This window comes from Mastomys coucha, unplaced genomic scaffold (assembly GCF_008632895.1).
Source record: "Mastomys coucha isolate ucsf_1 unplaced genomic scaffold, UCSF_Mcou_1 pScaffold9, whole genome shotgun sequence".
NCBI lineage: Eukaryota > Metazoa > Chordata > Mammalia > Rodentia > Muridae > Mastomys > Mastomys coucha.
In genome coordinates, this window is record NW_022196915.1 from 21313149 (window position 1) to 21330477 (window position 17329).

Consider the following 17329-nt stretch of genomic DNA (forward strand, 5'->3'; position numbering starts at 1 on the left):
AGATGGTCCATTACTTAGTGTCTGCCAGGCACGTCTTTGCAGGCCTGGGCCTTGGACATGTCCTTGTTTGCCTAGACATGTTTTCCTCTATGTTTATAGTTTTATGTCTTCTTGACCTGCCAGCTCTTATGATATCTAACAACTTGTTTGCTCTTTCCCAGGCCTATGTGGCCAGTTTGTGATGGATTCTTAGGCCCATAACTTTTCTTCCTAGTCAGCACAGGTCTAAAGCTTTAATTTTTCCTTACAGCATGAGAGACTGAGATAAAAGGAATCGCTTGAACTCATTAGTGTGGAGAGCGGCAGCTGCCACCCTAAAGCATTGTGATAAACAAGCCCTTGTTTGGAAAAGCTGAGTGCCTCCAGTTTGTGGTACAAGCTGGCATGATTTCCCGCAGCCTATTATGATTTGCCGTGCAGCCAACGCTAGTTGGGACTAGGGAAAGTATTTAACCCGCAAGTGCTGGGGGCTGGGGAGAAAGGAGAAGAAAGAGAAGGGAGAGAAGGAGAAAGAGGTAGAAAGAGAAATAAAAGTACAAGGTTCCTGAATAAACTGCTTGGAAAAGAGTTCGTGGTCGCTTCCTTATTTCTGCTGTTTGATGAGGTGGCGACACATTAGTTTGAGACCAACCTGGGCAACACAGTGATAACTTGTCTTTTAAAAAAAAATAAAAGTAGTTTTGGCTCTGGAGAGATAGCTCGGGGGTTAAGAGCACATGCTATTCTTTCAGAGAAGCCAAGTTTGGAATCCAGCACCCATGCCACAAACTCCAGCCCTCTGCTGTGCTCTTCCAGTATCTGCATTCATGTGGACATACCCACACGCAGATGCACACACTTAAACATAATAATAATAATAATAAACTTTAAAAGAGGTTGTTTTTTTTTCCTGGAGAAACTAATACACCAAGGCTCATCAGGATGTATACTGTGCCCTTCTCATGTTTGTGTGTGTGGGCCAGGCTTCTGCTGTACCATGGAGCTAAGTACAGGGTCAGGGACCTACTCTTTGCTATTGTTTCTCTCTGATGATGTTCCACAACAGTCTTATCTGGGAGTACTGAGCAGCCAAGCTTAGATACTAGACCAGCAGTTCTTAGTCTTTCGCAGGGGTTGCCTAAAACCATCAGAAAACACAGATTTTTTTGGTTCATAACAGTAGCAAAATTACAGTTATGAAGTAGCAATGAAAATAATTTTATAGTTGGGGATCACCACACCATGAGAAACTGTATTAAAGGGCTGCAGTATTAGGAAGGTTGAGAATCACTGCCCTGGACAGTCAGGTCATGGCTGCTAGAGGAGTAAGGAAGTATCTGACAGCACCGGCTTCTAGTACCTTGGGACCGACCTTCCTGAAAGTTAGATTCAGGATCTGGTAAAGGGTTGGGGAGGCTTGATCACATGGGATGCAGAAGTCACAGGCAGTTCTTCTGCTTAGGGGTAGAGCAGCTATTGAAACTGCCTTTCTTGAAGATTGCTGAAAGCTCAAACAGACTTTGTCAATGTCATCAAGGAAGCCCTCCTGAGGACCTGGGATGTTCACGCCCACCTGTGCATCCTCTGCAGCACTTAGAGTGATGTCATTGCACCCAGTCCCCTCTCTCCTGGGGCCACAGACAGGTCTGTTTTGTTTATTCCTGTGGCCCCCTGAGCAGAGAAGCACCTCCACACACTGTACAAAGGGGAGACACCTCTTCTCCTTGGTCCTTGCTTCTCAAGGTGAGGTCTGAGGGCCAGCCCCTTGAAGCCTGTGGGCGTCAGGCAATTCAACACACATTACATGCAGGGGGAGGTGCTGGTCTGGGTTCTAGAGGACTTCATGGGAAGGGGTGGGGAACCGCTGATTTGAAAAGACACCAAAGCCACCCAAAGATTATTGATGGTAGGACGGACTGCCTTGCCTGAGGCCGGAAGGATCACAGTGTCTTGAGAATTCCAGGAGTTGAGACTGTACAACTGGATGTCATGGAAGGAAGATCCTTACAGCCGAGATGTGGCTGGACTGGTGCTGTAGAATTCAGTGTGTCTTCTTCGGTCTCCAGTCTTCAGAAGATGCTATTGATCCCCAGAAGCCTTCTAAAGGGCTGGAGAGATGTGGTGCCTGTGACACTGAGCTGGGGCAGGGTGCCGTGCAGACTGGCATCAGCTAGCTTCAGTGTGCCATCCATCCCCTACCTCTGTAACCCCTCTGCACTTGTGGTCAGTGGGGTGACCGGGTTGCTCTTCACCTGCAAGACTCATGTTCTTTGGTTATCTTACCCCAGCCTAGGTGCTCCCTCGGGTGTGGTAGTTTGAGTCATGGGAGGGGCAATGGTGCAAACTTTTGGCTTTGCCCAGATTCTGTGATGTCTCTGCTTATCCTAAGCCACCCTTCTGCTCACCCTGGTTTCAGCATCAACCAGTGACCCCACTTATCTCTCCACCCCACCCCACCCCTAGACACTGTATTAAGGGAGACCAGGGGCTCACAGTCCTTGCTGCTTGAAGTCTGCCCTTCACGCTTCCATAGCATGCGTGGCTGGAGGTGGGAAAAGCTTTTTAGGCCTCTCATCCCCAGAGGTGCAACTGGGGTATGGGAAGTGGGAATCCTAAGAGGGTTGAGAGCCTGGTGAGAGGCTGCCACAGTGGCAGGAGTGTGTTCATTTAGTGTTAGACCAGCAGTGGACCCTGGGAAGGCGGGGAGAAACTGTACTGCGGGGCGGGGGTATACAATCAGCCTGGTAACACAGATGCTGTCCATAGGGCCCCACACTGTCTTTACTTAAGGGCCGTCCAAGCCCCAGAATTCTTGTCCTCTGTGTAAAAGCCCTCATCATCCTCACCAGAAAATCTGGTTGTGAGGCTAAGAAGGTGGGAGACTCCTGGCCCCTCCCCATCAACATTTATAGCCACAGCATCCACAGCACAGGACATCTCTGATTCACCCCAGGTAGTGGGATTGTAATTCCAGTCTCAAGTCTTCCAGGCCTCCTCTGGGGATTGGCTTCCTCATCCATGGCCTATATGGTTACCCAGAGGCTCCTGGGAAATTCTGAGGAGCTGTTTCCAGGGGAATATTAAGTATCATAACGAGCACAGCCCTGAAGGCGGCTGGCCAACAGCCCTCCATTACCTGGAATCTGGCAAACCCCCTAAGAATGGGAACCTCCTCCTCGTGGCCCAGGGGAGGGGCTAGGCACAAAGACCTCTATGCTTTCTTTTGCTGTGGAACCTGTACATCTCTTCCTCCTTTCCTGGCCTAAGCATGTTATTCCCAGCCTAATCTACCCAAGGACTCAGACAAATGACCCTGGAACTCTGTTACTACCCAAGACATCCACAATTCACTCATTTCCTCTGGCTTTCTTCTCCTTTGGATAACTCCCCACACCCTCACATGAATGCTCTTCAGCACTCCCTCTGAGTCTCTCCTCAAAACCCTGCATTAGCCAGAGGAAGCAGGCAGGGGAAAGTGGGGACTCCCAGGAGCAGTGGAAAATGTGACAGAGTCTACACACCCTGTGAGATTATCTCCTGCCCACACTCCCCCCACCAAGACACCTGCAGCCTTTCCAGAGGTTCCCACATTCCTGGTCAAGGGCACTGGCCCTGGGTACTCAGGCCAGCCACCAATGATGGATCTATTTAGCCTATCTGTGCTGTTCTAGTGAGTCCAGTCTGAGGCACTCCAACACCATCCTGGGAGTGGCATTCATTCATTCCTACAGCCAGGGTCGCCACCAGAGCCAGCAGCTGCCCTTGGTGAGCTCTATGTTTAATTTGGGAAGGGCAACATGGTCATGTCTCAGAACACAACCTGCTCCTCCCTCAGGGAAACATTCTATGGAGAAGGACAGGTGAGGTATAAGAATGAGGGAACACAGTCAGGGACACACAAGTAATGCCTCTGAATCAAACTTTTAACTTGAAAAGTGGCCACACACCCAAGATAGGCATGTGGATATACTACATAGCAGAAAACCCCTGCCATGTGGCTGGCTCTCTGTTTCCCACCCCGCTGCCCATTGAAAGTGATTGCATGTTACCAGATAGTTAAGGAATGAGGTGCATTCTTTAGGGCTTTGCTGCTTCTTTGTTTGTGCACAGCACCATGTCTATGCAAAGGCTTCTGTACCCAGAGATCAACTTCCTTTGGTTCTGTACAGGAATGGGAGGAAAATACTATGCTTTCTCAATATATTTCTGCCCATCATAGCTATGTATCCAAGTCCTTCTGTATAAAATGGAGCCTCTGCATGAGGAAAATATCCATTTGGCTTTATGACAGAGAAATTTTTATTTTATTTTATTTTTTTCAGACAGCATTTCCCCATGTAGTCCTGGCTGTTCTGGAACTAGCTCTGTAGACCAGGCTGGCCTCAAATTTAGAGATCCACCTGCTTCTGCCTCTCAGTGCTGGGATTAAAGGCGTGTGCCACCACTGCCCTATCCAGAGCAATTTCTAATGGCTGAGAAAGCAGAGGTATCAGAGAGAAATGGAACAGGATAGAAATCTACAGGGAATCTCAGAGACATTTTCAGCCAGAATATTCGGCCACAGAACTATATACCTGGGTCTGCTCCAGCTCTATCCCACCAGCTTTAGCTTACCTTGGTACAGCTCCAGGATGGTTCTGCTTGGAAACGGCAGGTATCTTTTGCTATGGCTGTTGACATGCCAGCTTTACAGCGAAATCCCAAAACTGTAAGCAGTGCAGATTTTCTCTTCCCATTAGGCCTGACACTGTCCTTGAGGACTTAGGAAACAAAAGGTCAAGAGAACATGAGCATGGATGCCACAAAATTGACCACACACCTAAGATAGGAAGGAAAGCCTGCCACGTGGGTGCCCCTGTGATCTAAATAGCTTGGCCCCTCCCTCTGGTCTGCACAAGCAGCTGTTTGCTGAAGATGGACCTTGGGTAGCATTTCAGTTCTACTGCTGGCTGATGCAAAGATAGGTAGAGACAAAGAACAACACCCCTTGTAGTTCCTTGCCCACAGGATGAAGACAGAACCGTGTGCCACATGATGCAATGCTTATGGAACCATCACAAATGGCGGCCCCAGAAAGGTAATCTCATCCAGTCACATTCTGTGAATGCAATATTGGCAACACAGTGAAACCACCCCGACTTCTCAGAACATATCCCTGTCAAAAAGCAAAGCAGCGCCACGCTGAAACCTGCCTGGGATGCCTCCCAACTGCTTTAAGAAACTCATGCTAGTGCTGGACACTCACCTTACCTGGAGTCCAGGTTCCATCTTTTAAGGCCAGGAAGAGGAAGCAGCATGCTGCCCTCCACCAGGACCACGATGTTCGTACAGCACACCTGCCAGTTGATTTCTTGGGATTTTGTTCAAAATGTCGGCACTGAGTCCATTCTCAGAGACTCTGATCTGGTTAGCACTGGGAACTTTTAAAAACACTGCTTGTCATTTGCATCTTATCTGCTGTTCTGTGCCAGCCCTGGGCACCCACCACTCACCACTTGCTGGATATCTCATCATACCCTCTTGTGATGGTTTGAATATGCTTGGCCCAGGGGGTGGCACTATTAGGAGATGTGACTTTGTTGGAGTAGCTGTGACCTTGTTGGAGGAAGTGTGTCACTGTGTGCGTGGGCTTTAAGACCCTCATCCTAGCTCCTGGAAGTCAGTATTCTGCTAGCAGCCTTCAGATGAAAACGTAGAACTCTCAGCTCCTCCTGCACCATGCCTGCCTGGAGGCTGCTGTGTTTCTGCCTTGATGATCATGGACTGAATCTCTGAACCTGTAAGCCAGCCCCAATGAAATGTTGTCCTTATTAGTACTGCCTTGGTCATGGTGTCTGTTCACAGCAGTAAAACCCTAACCCGGACATCCTTTTTCACTCATTGCGGATGCCCCAGCTCGAAGCTCTGTCTCTGCCCTTGATACAGCTGGGACTGAGAATGGACTTCCATCTTATTGATCTGCAGCTGCTTGGGCCCAAGGCCTAAATTCAGGCTGCTGCCAGGTGCATCTGAGCCTCTGACAAAGGAGACAGTGAGCAGGGATGGTGACCAGACACTGATGTGTCAAGAGCAGAAGGGTATAGGAAAGGAATCTGGGGGACAGAACAATAATGAACACACACTGTAGGGGAGGGGTCAGACAGAGGGGCCAGGTCCTCAGTCTGAGGTGTGTGGGTTGAACCACGAATGGGAAAAAGGAAAGAAACAGAGCCTGGCAGTGGTGGTGCACGCCTTTAATCCCAGCACTTAAGAGGCAGAGGCAGGTGGATTTCTGAGTTCGAGGCCAGCCTGGTCTACAGAGTGAGTTCCAGGACAGACCGGGCTAAACAGAGAAATGCTGTCTCGAAAAAACAAAAAAAGAAAGAGAGAGAGAGAGAGAGAGAGAGAGAGAGAGAGAGAGAGAGAGAGAGGGAGGGAGGGAGAAGAACGAAGGAAATTAATATCATTCTTCCCACTATCCTCTAGCGGAGTTTGGGTTTTCCTCTGTGATAAGCTTGGGAAAATCCCACACTGTAGCACTGTGATGACAGACCCACACCGTAGTACTACAAGTCACTGTGACAGTGCAATGAGTGGAAATCTCAGGCAGGAGGGGGCTGCAGCTGTCCACTGTCCTAAATTATGCTTCTTTTCAGACCTGAGGTCAAACTTTCTGGTTGAAGCATGTCGATCCGATCGTCAATATTACCATGATGGCAAATGGTGAGTGTCATTGTCACCTTGGTAATATTATTTCAGTGTTTTTAGTTCCCTTTGTTATCTTATGCCCTTTATTTTATGCATCAGACAACACTCCTGGGGCTAGGCAAGATGGCTCTGTGGGTTAAAAACGCTTGCAGTACAAGTCTGGCAACCAGAGTTTGATCCCTAGAAGTCAGAGGGAAGGTGGGAACTGAGTCCTCAGATTTATCATCTAACCTCTACATGTGCACCATGACACAGGTGCACCCACACTTACACAGACACATCACATATGAACACACACATACACAAACTATATGAAGGGAAATGTAAAGTTATATAAGAACACTCCCAGAAGTGGGGCATGGTAGGAGGAGCCTGTGATGACAGCAACGAGATCAGGAATTAAGGCCTGGGCTGTAGTGAGTTTGTAGCATGGGCTGCATGAAAACCTGTCTCTAATACCACACCAACGACACCACCAAAGCTCTGGAACCGTGTGCGGTGGTGTATATCTATAAACCCAACACTCAGGACGCTGAAGCAGGAGGATCTGGACCTGAGCGAACTGTGAGAAGCCAGCTGGGCTACATAGATCTGGTTTCAGAAAGACAAAAATGAAAACAAGATAAAACATCCTTTGAAAAGGTCCCCATACACCCCGCAGGACTTCAAGGGGGCCACAGACAAGGTCCAGAGCCTTGGGGCCAAAGATAAAGTAGAGGGTGTCAGGGGTATGACTTCAGGGATTGGCCGAGGCTCCCCCTGAGATCTCCACCCATTGCCTGGAGGTCTCCAGATCTGCTTCTCCTGCTGGGGAGATGCCTGGACTCATCTGCCCTCAGAGGCTTTCCATCTGCGCTCCTGAGCTCTGGCATCTTCTGCCTTACTGCCTGCCTTCCCACACATCCTGGCATCAGCTCCGACTGCATGCAGCTTGAAGAAGTGAAAAGCAGCCTGTGTGGGTGGGGAATCTTTATGAGGGTCTGGCCACCCTGAGACCAGCGAGATGCAGTGTCTGGCAACCCCCAACGCAGAGATTGATGGCGATCTGAACTTGGTACAGTGCATCTTTTCAGGGACAGGGGGTGAACAGCAGAGCATGGCACTAGAGGAAGACACGGAGGACAACCGCTAACGTACAGTGTAACCGCTAATGCCTGTGGCTGCCCCTCCCTGGAGAAAGAGAAGGAATGGAGCCCAGACCTGAGCCCTGAAATCGGGCCTCAGAATGCAAAGCTCACAGCCCAACCCATCCTGCCCTCTGCACTTCTCACGTTGAAAGCCTGTGGTCCCCACTAGGAGCCTTTGCTTTTCTCTGAACATTTAGAAAGGCTTCAAGAGTCACACAAGGGTCTGCTAGCAAAGACTGCACACTTCTCTCTAAGGACCCGGGATTTCACATCAACAAGAACAGTCACTCAGCTGACCCTTATCCCACAGGTACTGCAGGGGACTTTGTATCCCTTGCAGGGACAGGGATGAGTCACCTCCCTGGTTTGGATTGAAGTCTGTTACCTGAGGGGTAGGTAGGAGTGGGGAGTGAACTCCTGGTTGATTTTGTAGAATTTGTTTTCATGATCCTAGACATAAGCACACCCTCCTTTAGAAATGAAATGTTTCTATGAAAGCTGTTCCCTGCGCATTGCCCCTGCCTTATAGTCCCACCTCCTGGAACAGCTCCCAACCCTTCAGTATCTCTTCTGCTGGCGATTGCCCTGTTTGTAGGTAAGGGTTTAGAATGCCAAATCTGGGTTTGGAATTTATGGAAAGGGACTTTTCTTGCTGTCAGCTAACCCCCCAAAGAAGTAGCTGCGAGGCTTAGAGGTACCAGCATTCTGGAAGGAATATCACTGTAGTGCTCTTCCAAAGTATCAAAGGAGCTCAAACCTGGGTTTGTTCCAAACCATTCAGCTCCAACTATCTAGAAGCCTCCATGGGTGCTTTTCTTCCCATGGGTCTGGCAGCAGAGTGTTCCTCTGAGTATGTTGGCATATGCCTGTAATCCCAAGTGCAGAGTAACAATAAGTTCAAGGTCACCCTAGACTCAGTATGAAATTCAAGGCTAGCCTGGGCTAATGGACACCTGTCTCTTAAAAAAATAAAATTACAGCTGGGTGGTGGTGGCGCATGCCTTTAATCCTAGCACTTGGGAGGCAGAGGCAGGCGGATTTCTGAGTTCGAGGCCAGCCTGGTTTACAGAGTGAGTTCCAGGACAGCCAAGGCTACACAGAGAAACCCTGTCTCGAAAAAACCAAAATAAATAAATAAATTAATTAATTAAATAAAATTACAATTCTTTGATATCTAGACCACTGACTTGGTTCACCAGCCAGACTATACCAGTCAGCCTTTGCATTACTAATTGGGACACCTGAGGGAGATAATTTTATAAAAAGCAAAGGTTTTCGGGAAGATTAAGGGCCTGCATTAGTTCTATCAAAGGGGCTCCTATCTGTGTTATCATGATGGAGGCTCACGTGCATGGGAGAGCTTATATTACTGAACAAGAAGATGGAGATACTGGGGTGCCACAGTCCTAGCTCTTCAGTGACCTAAGGACTTTCCACCAGCCCTTTCCCAAAGTGGTTTCCAAGAAAGCCACCCTAAGGACCAAACCTTCAACTACAATAGATCCTTGAAAAACAAGATTAAGTCAAATCTGCTGCATAACATATCTCTACAATGAATAGTATCGAGTGATAACCAAAGCTTTAAGCAAGGTTGACAAGAGGCTCACAGGCAGAACTCATCCGGGTGTTTGTCTAGTTTCCGAATATATAGATGGAATAGATGGGCTTACTTGTCCTGAAGCATCCCTTAACTTAAAGAATAATCCCATTCCCTCCAGGAGTGATGACCATATCTTTAAAGCAGAGACAGGTGGATCTCTGAGTTTGAGGCCAGCCTGGCCTACAAAATGAGTTCCAGGGGGCTGGAGAGATGGCTCAGCGGTTAAGAGCACTGACTGCTCTTCCGAAGGTCCTGAGTTCAAATCCCAGCAACCACATGGTGGCTCACAACCATCTGTAATGAGATCTGATGCCCTCTCCTGGGGTGTCTGAAGACAGCTACAGTGTACTTACATATAATAAATAATTAATTAAAAAAAATAAGATATTTTTAAAAAATGAGTTCCAGGACAGCCAGGGCTACACAGAGAATCCCTGTCAAGCAAAAGCCAAAAGAATGGACCTCTTGTCCAAAGGAAGACATAAAAAGAAAATTAATTCCTTGTCCATTGACTATCCAGGGAATTGGAGCTGTGTTTATCTAATTCCTCTATTTGAATGTTCAAGCTAGTAGTTGTTCTCAGGTGACATGCCGGGCACTAATAAACCTGACGTCTCCTGTAGAATCATTCAGTAAGTATTTTAGACACCTCACTCTTGAGTCTAGAGGTGTAGCTCAATGATAGAATACTTGACTTAGCATGTGAGCCACCCTGGCTTTGATTCCTAAGATCTTAAACAAAAACCTTCAAAACAAATCACCTCGCCAGGCGGTGGTGGTGCCTTTAATCCCAGCACTTGGGAGGTGGAGGCAGGTGGATTTCTGAGTCCGAGGCCAGCCTGGTCTACAGAGTGAGTTCCAGGACAGCCAGGGCTACACAGAGAAACCCTGTCTCGACCAAAAAAAAAAAAAAAATCACCTCATTTCTTAAGGCTGCAAGAACAGTCTTGAGAAATCCATTTCCCTGGTCTGTACCCTGAAGCTCTTGAGGAGCTAAGTTTTCAGAGGCTGAGCTTATTGTAAGTGGAAATGGGGACCCAGCTGACCCTTCAGTGGAGGTGCAAGGCTGGTGTGGCACTGAGGGCCACCCAAAGCACTGCTCACTAAAGGGTGGGAAAAGCAAACAGCCCTGGCATTTGCCACATGGTCACGAAGGATTAGGTTTCAGACAAAGGATCTGAAAGAATTGTTTTTAAGAAAAAAAATAAGCAGGGCAATTCTAACAGATTCAAAGAAACTTAAAAGTCTTATAATGAGATGTGTGATTCACATAACCTTCTTGGGGCAATCAAGGAAGTCTGATCTCTGTCTCAACATGAGATGTTTTAAAGGAACTTTTAAAAAGAATGACATAATGATATAGTTGGTGCTATATCAAATGTTATTCTCTGGTTGACATATAATGTCTAGAATTTTCTTTAATACTTTAAAGAAATACAATACAAGAGATGGGGTTAAGATAGGGAGGAAGTGTGCATGTGTGTACATGTGTGTGTGCATGTGTGTGTGTGTGTGTGTGTGTGTGTGTGTGTGAGAGAGAGAGAGAGAGAGAGAGAGAGAGAGAGAGAGAGAGAGAGGAAGAGGAAGAGAGAGAGAGAGAGAGATGGGGAACGTAGAGGAATCCCGGTTGGCTGAAGCTGATAATTAGCTAGGTGGTATGTACTTGAGGATGTCTCTACTATTCTTTTTTGTTGTTATGTTTATTTTCTCTTGAGACAGGATATCACTATGAAGCCCTAGCTGTCTTGGAACTCACTATGAAGACCAGGCTGACCTCAAACTCACAGAGATCTGCCTGCCTCTGCCTCCAGAGTGCTGAGATTAAAGGCATATACTAAACATATATAGCCCACATTTGTGGTTTAAACTGAGGTAATTTAGAGAACATTCCTAGAGTAGCATTGTAAGGAGTGGAGTGTGACTCTCCCCTAATAATTAATAACTCTGGATGGCAACACAGGCGTTAGTAATTTAGCTAAAGTCACATGGCATCTAAACAGTTAGCGGAGCTTCGCTCATGAGCCCTTGCCCTAAACAATTCAACTGTTATGCTGAGTCAGAGCCAATCCCTTCCGGACTGGGAAACTGCTCTCTATCACATTCCTGTGGCCTGCTTTGGCCATCCATTGCTCAGGAATAAGCATTTTGTTTTTGTTTTTTCTGGGCAGCGGCTTAGTAGTCCTAATGTTTGGTGTGCTGCGGACATTGTTGGTGTGCCATAAGAACGGAAAGGAGAGCACGGCTCAGCCTGGAGGGTCATTTAGATAGCTCAGTTGGAAAACCTGCTTCCAGATATTTGAGAAGTAGTGGGTGTGGCGGTGGTGCCGTTCACTTTTAATCCCAGCACTAGAGAGGCAGAGGCAGATGGATCTCTGTGAGTTTCAGGCCAGCCTGGTCTATAGCGGTAGTTCCAGGACAACCAGGACTACACAGAGAAAACAAAATAAAACAAAAAGTGAACAGGAAATGGTGTGTTAGTCAGCTTCGCTGTGGAAGCAAACAGAGGCTTATAACAATGTATCTACATGTTGCTGTCTGTACTGCAGTGGTGGAGACTGCCTACCTCTGTCTTCTCATTTCAGAACTAGCTTGGACAAGCCAGAGAGAGTGGAACTGGTTAGTGCTTCTCAGTCTGTCTGCCCAGTTGTGGTATAAAGTGTTCCTTGTAGCATTCTACTCACCAGAGCGGGTCAAGGAATTAGACTGTACCTTTGGGAGGAAACTTCAGATCCCATGAATAATCCTCTTACAGGGAACAGAACAGATGGTTGGCATCAGTAATCCAATTACTTGCATATCCCAAGATAGTAACTATGCGTGCAGTAGACTGTGAGCAACTGCTGATATATTTCCATTCTTGTATTTCTCATTTGTTCAATATTTGTATATATTTTTATAATGCAACACCCATTCAGCTAGAATCAGTGTCTGGAGGAGCTTACCTTCTCTACGACCTGGCTACAGCATATTGGGGAGCTCTGCTCACATAGAAACCCCACCATTCTTCTTGAATCACATGACTTTATTATCTGGTCACATGACTTTATTCTTTTTTTACTTGTTTAGTTTTTTTTGTTTGTTTGCTTGCTTGATTGTTTGCTTGTTTGTCTGAGACAGAGACTCTCTGTATACTTCTGGTTGTCTTGGAACTCACTTTGTAGACCATGCTGGCCTGGAACTCTCAGAGATCTGCCTGCCTCTGCCTCCCCAGTGCTGGTATTAAAGGTGTACACCACCTTGCCCCACTCACTTCACTTTTTTTGTTTGGTTGGTTTATTTTGTTTTTTGAGACAGGGTTTCTCTGTGTAGCCCTGGCTGTCCTGGAGCTTACTCTGTAGACCAGTCCAAAAGCTTTTTTTTTAAATAAGTGTAGTTTTATTTATTATGAATACAGCATTCTGCCTGCATACATGACTGCAGGCCAGAAGAGGGCATCAGATCTCATTATAGATGCTTATGAAACACCGTGTGGTTGCTGGGAATCGAACTCAGGACCTCTGGAAGAGCAGCTAGTGCTCTTAACCCCTGAGCCATCTCTCCAGCCCTTAACAAAAGATTTATTTTACTATTTCTCATCTGTGTGTGTGTGTGTGTGTGTGTGTGTGTGTGTGTGTGTGTTTGTTCAGATACATGAAGAGGCCAGAAGAGGGCGCCATAGATCTTGGAGCTGGAGTTACAAGCATGATGAGGCCACTGCATTAATTCTGGGAACCAAATGTGAATTTTCCAGAAGAACTGCAAGCGCTCTCAGCTGAGTCATCTCTCCAATTGCCACTTAATTTCTTTCTAAATGGCTCTACATTGCTTTCTTTACTCTGCATTTCTGGCAGGTCAGTAAGCACCCATAAGCATTAGTGAAAATACCAATAGAAAAGAGGCCAACACTTCCTAGCTATTCATAAAGATTTCTTCAGCCGGGTAATGGTGGCACCCGCCTTTAATCCCAGCACTTGGGAGGCAGAGGCATGCGGATTTCTGAGTTTGAGCCTGGTCTACAGAGTGAGTTCTAGGACAGCCAGGGCTATACAGAGAAACCCTGTCTCAAAAATACAAAAACAAAACAAAACAAAACAAAAAACAACAACAACAAAAAACAAACAAACAAAAAAAACTACTAGTTATTTATGATCCTGGAATGTTAGTTGATGTTTTTCCAGTAAAACAGTGCCATCCCGCAGTTGACCAGCTTCACTTCTCAGTGTGGTATGATTATTTCTCTATGTCTATTCTCTTAGGTCTTATTATTTATTGTTGATGGCTATAAAATACCTCACCTTGTGAGAGCAGCATATTTTATTAGCTAATCCCCTAGTATTTTTTAAATTCCATTATAAATTGACTTACAAATTAATAATTTCAAACAGCCACTATTTCCTCATTAAAAATGCATATTAAATAAGGCACTAGACATATTTTAAAGCTGCAAATTTTATATTCTTTTAGCGGCATAAAGGACTTTGATAAAAGTTGGTCATTTTCTAAGCTGCAAAATAGATCTCGACAGGCTGAGAAAACCATGATATTTTTTGACTACAAAGTAATCAGATGCTTCATAACAAAAAAAAATTGTGAGTAGAAACCATCTGTAATGGGATCTGGTACCCTCTTCTGGTGTGCCTGAAGACAATGACAGTGTGCTCATATACATAAAATAAATAAGCCTTTAAAAAAGAGAAAGGAAGGAAGGAAGGAAGGAAGGAAGTCTCCATGTGCCAGAACTCATTCAGGAGTGGCAGGAATTGAAACCCAGATACACATGCTAAGTAAACACTCTAACACTGAGCTCCCTTCTTAAGCTCCGGCCTGCAACACAAAACACTTGAGAGGTGGAGGCAAATGTATCAGTAATTTAAAGTCATTTTCAGATCCATAGCAAGTTCAAAGCCAGCCTGGGCTAAGTAAAACTCTATCTCAGAATTCCAACAAACAAACTGAAGAGAGCAGTGCGCTTGTCTCACTTGAGTTCCCATAAACCAACCCCTGAGCGCAGCCCTGGTTGTATGAGGTTTACTTAGAATGTACAAGGTTTACTTAAGGGATGTACTAAGAGACAGAAGTGGGGGAGAGGAAAGGATGGACGGCCAAAGCAGGAAAACTGTGGCCCCTGCGGATCCCCTGAAGGACTCTCAGGATGAATCCTCCAAAGGATGTTGTAGGTTTTATCACGGGCTATTTAATATTCTTTGATTTATTTTATTTTTTACTTTTGTGGCCCCATCCCTTCCAAGGTTGAGGCGCTTTCCTTCAAAGTTGACTTCCCAGCTGTCTGGAAGCATTGGTCACACTGGTTTCATCCCTGTCCTAACACATCAAAGGCTGCACATTTCAGGGTAGCCACCCATTCACGCTCTCCCAGTCATATGCATTGTCACTTCTTTGTTCCTCCATCTTGTAGCCAAGTATGGGATGCCTATGCAGTCTAACTAACCTTGAGATCTTTCTTGGGATAATACAGGAGTGAGCCCATCCCTCATCCCCGGCTCCTGTGTCCTGTGGACCCCTACCCCCTCCACTGTATCATAGGAAACTGCAACCTCATTTAGTGTGTGAACTGCCTGAAAGTCTAATTTAGGAGTGTGATGGTCCCCTTATCTGAGGGGACTGTGTTTCAAGACGTTCCATGGATGCCTGAGCCCACTAATTGCACTAGGTATGCTGGGTTTTCCTACACATACCTGTGATAAAATTTAATTTTCATCAAGCACAGTAACAGATTAATAATAACCGATAAAAAAACTTGAAAAATTATAACCACACATAATAAAAGTATTTTAAAATGTATCATTTGGGGCTGGTGAGATGCTCAGTGGTTAAGAACACTGGGTGGCTGCTCTTCCAGAGATTCGGAGTTCAATTCTCAGCACCCACATACTCTATACAGGCATTTGATGCCCTCTTCTGGCAGGCAGGAGTAAGTGCAGAGTGAGCACTCTGTAGCCCTGGCTGTCCTGGAACTCACTCTGTAGACCAGGCTGGCCTCGAACTCAGAAATCCGCCTGCCTCTGCCTCCCAAGTGCTAGGATTAAAGGCATGCGCCACCACCGCCCGGCTGCACGCCTACATTTTAAAAAATGCATAAATTCTCGCTTGCTACATCGTCGCTAGGGGCGGGACACTTGTCAGGGAAGCTGTGCACGAGGGTGGAGGGCGGGCTGGGGTTTCTCCGCACAGTGCCAGCGCCAACGCCAGACCCTCCCGCACCCCGCGCTCTCCCTCGCGCATCGCAACTCCTAGGACTAGCTAGCCCGCACTCTTTCTCTCTCACCCGTGAGCCATCGCAGGACTGAGCTGCTGTGTTGTGAGGGCACCCGACCCGCGGCTGCTGGGGGACCAGCGTGTCCTGCAGAGTTTGCTCCGCCTGGAGGAACGCTACGTGCCGCGAGCCTCCTACTTCCAGTGAGTGCAGAAGGAGATCAAGCCGCACATGCGGAAGATGCATGAGGAGGTGTGTGAGGAGCAGCGTTGCGAGGAGGATGTCTTCCCTCTGGCTATGAACTACCTGGATCACTACCCGTCCTGCGTCCCCCACCCGAAAGGCGCAATTGCAGCTTCTAGGTACGATCTGCCTGTTGCTGGCCTCCAAGCTGCGCGAAACCACGCCCCTGACTATTGAGAAGCTTTACATCTATACGGACCATGGCAGTTGCGGGAGTGGGGAGCGCTGGTCCTGGGGGAGCTCAAGTGGGACCTGACTGCTGTGATTGCGCACGACTTCCTGGCCCTGATTCTGCACAGCCTGTCTCTGCCCAGTGACCGGCAGGCCTTGGTCAAAAAGCATGCCCAGACCTTTTTGGCCCTCCTTGCTACAGATTACACCTTTGCGATGTACCCTCCATCCATGATTGCCATAGGCAGCATTGGGGCTGCAGTGCTAGGCCTAGGCGCCTGCTCTATGTCTGCAGATGAGCTCACAGAGTTGCTGGCCAGAATCACAGGCACTGATGCAGACTGCCTGCCTGCCTGCCAGGAGCAGATCGAAGCTGCCCTCAGGGAGAGCCTCAGAGAAGCTGCTCAGATCGCCCCCAGCCCTGTGCCCACCCCCCCCCCCCAGGGCTCTAGCAGCCAGGGGCCCAATCAGACCAGCACTTCCACAGATGTCACAGCCACCCACCTGTAGCTTGGGACAGGCCCCCTCGGGTGGCCATCAAGCAGAGGAGGGGCCACTGCCACCCCCTCCCTGCCTCTAGAACAATCCATGCCATATCTGAAGCCCGTGGGGGGCTCCCCTTCTCCCCTCACAAAGCCCAAGGGGCCAGGTCCTGCCACAGTGTGCACTAAGAGGCTGCTTGGTCATGAGGATGTCTTCATGACCAGTCAGCTCCTCTTCCTTCCCACTCAACCAGCTTGGCTGTCCTGGACCGTGATAGTCAGAGAAATACAAACAGGTAAAATTCACACACCAACATTTTGTCTGAGTCCTTCTTCTGTCTGGGGCTCCAACCTTCTCAGTTGCCAAAACGCCCCTGTACCTTCCAAAGGTGTTGGCCCTCGCAGGGTCCTTCAGACATCCCTATAGACGCCTATGAGGAGCCAACCTAGATGGTCTCTGTGTAATCCGTACCCCAGCTGCTCTTAGAGGGGACAGCCTAGGCTTTGGCCGAAAGAGCAAGAACCTGAAACTGTCCCGCAGTTTCACGAACCGGGAGGGACCCAACAAGAACCCACAAATTGTTGCTTTGCTTCCTGCTTAGCTTCTTTTGAAAGAGTTAAATTTGAGACTTGTGCTGGCTAATGAGAAAATTGCAGGTTTGAAGAAAAACACAGTGGACCAAAGTTGAATATGTCCAAATAAGCCTGGGCAAAAATAAGCAAGCTGTTAAGACATTCTGGGAACTAGCAGGCCGGGAAGATATAGAAGAGAAAAAATGCAAGGACATGTCTGGGCAGACACTGAGTAGTGGGCCATCTGGTCCTCTTAGATATGGTTTAAGGTCAG

At 47.4% G+C, this 17329-nt stretch overlaps 1 pseudogene; it reads left to right on the plus strand.

Moving 5' to 3' along the window:
• Positions 1-14466: 14466 nt before the first annotated feature.
• On the plus strand, positions 14467-16510 carry LOC116085177 (annotated as a pseudogene).
• Positions 16511-17329: the final 819 nt, after the last annotated feature.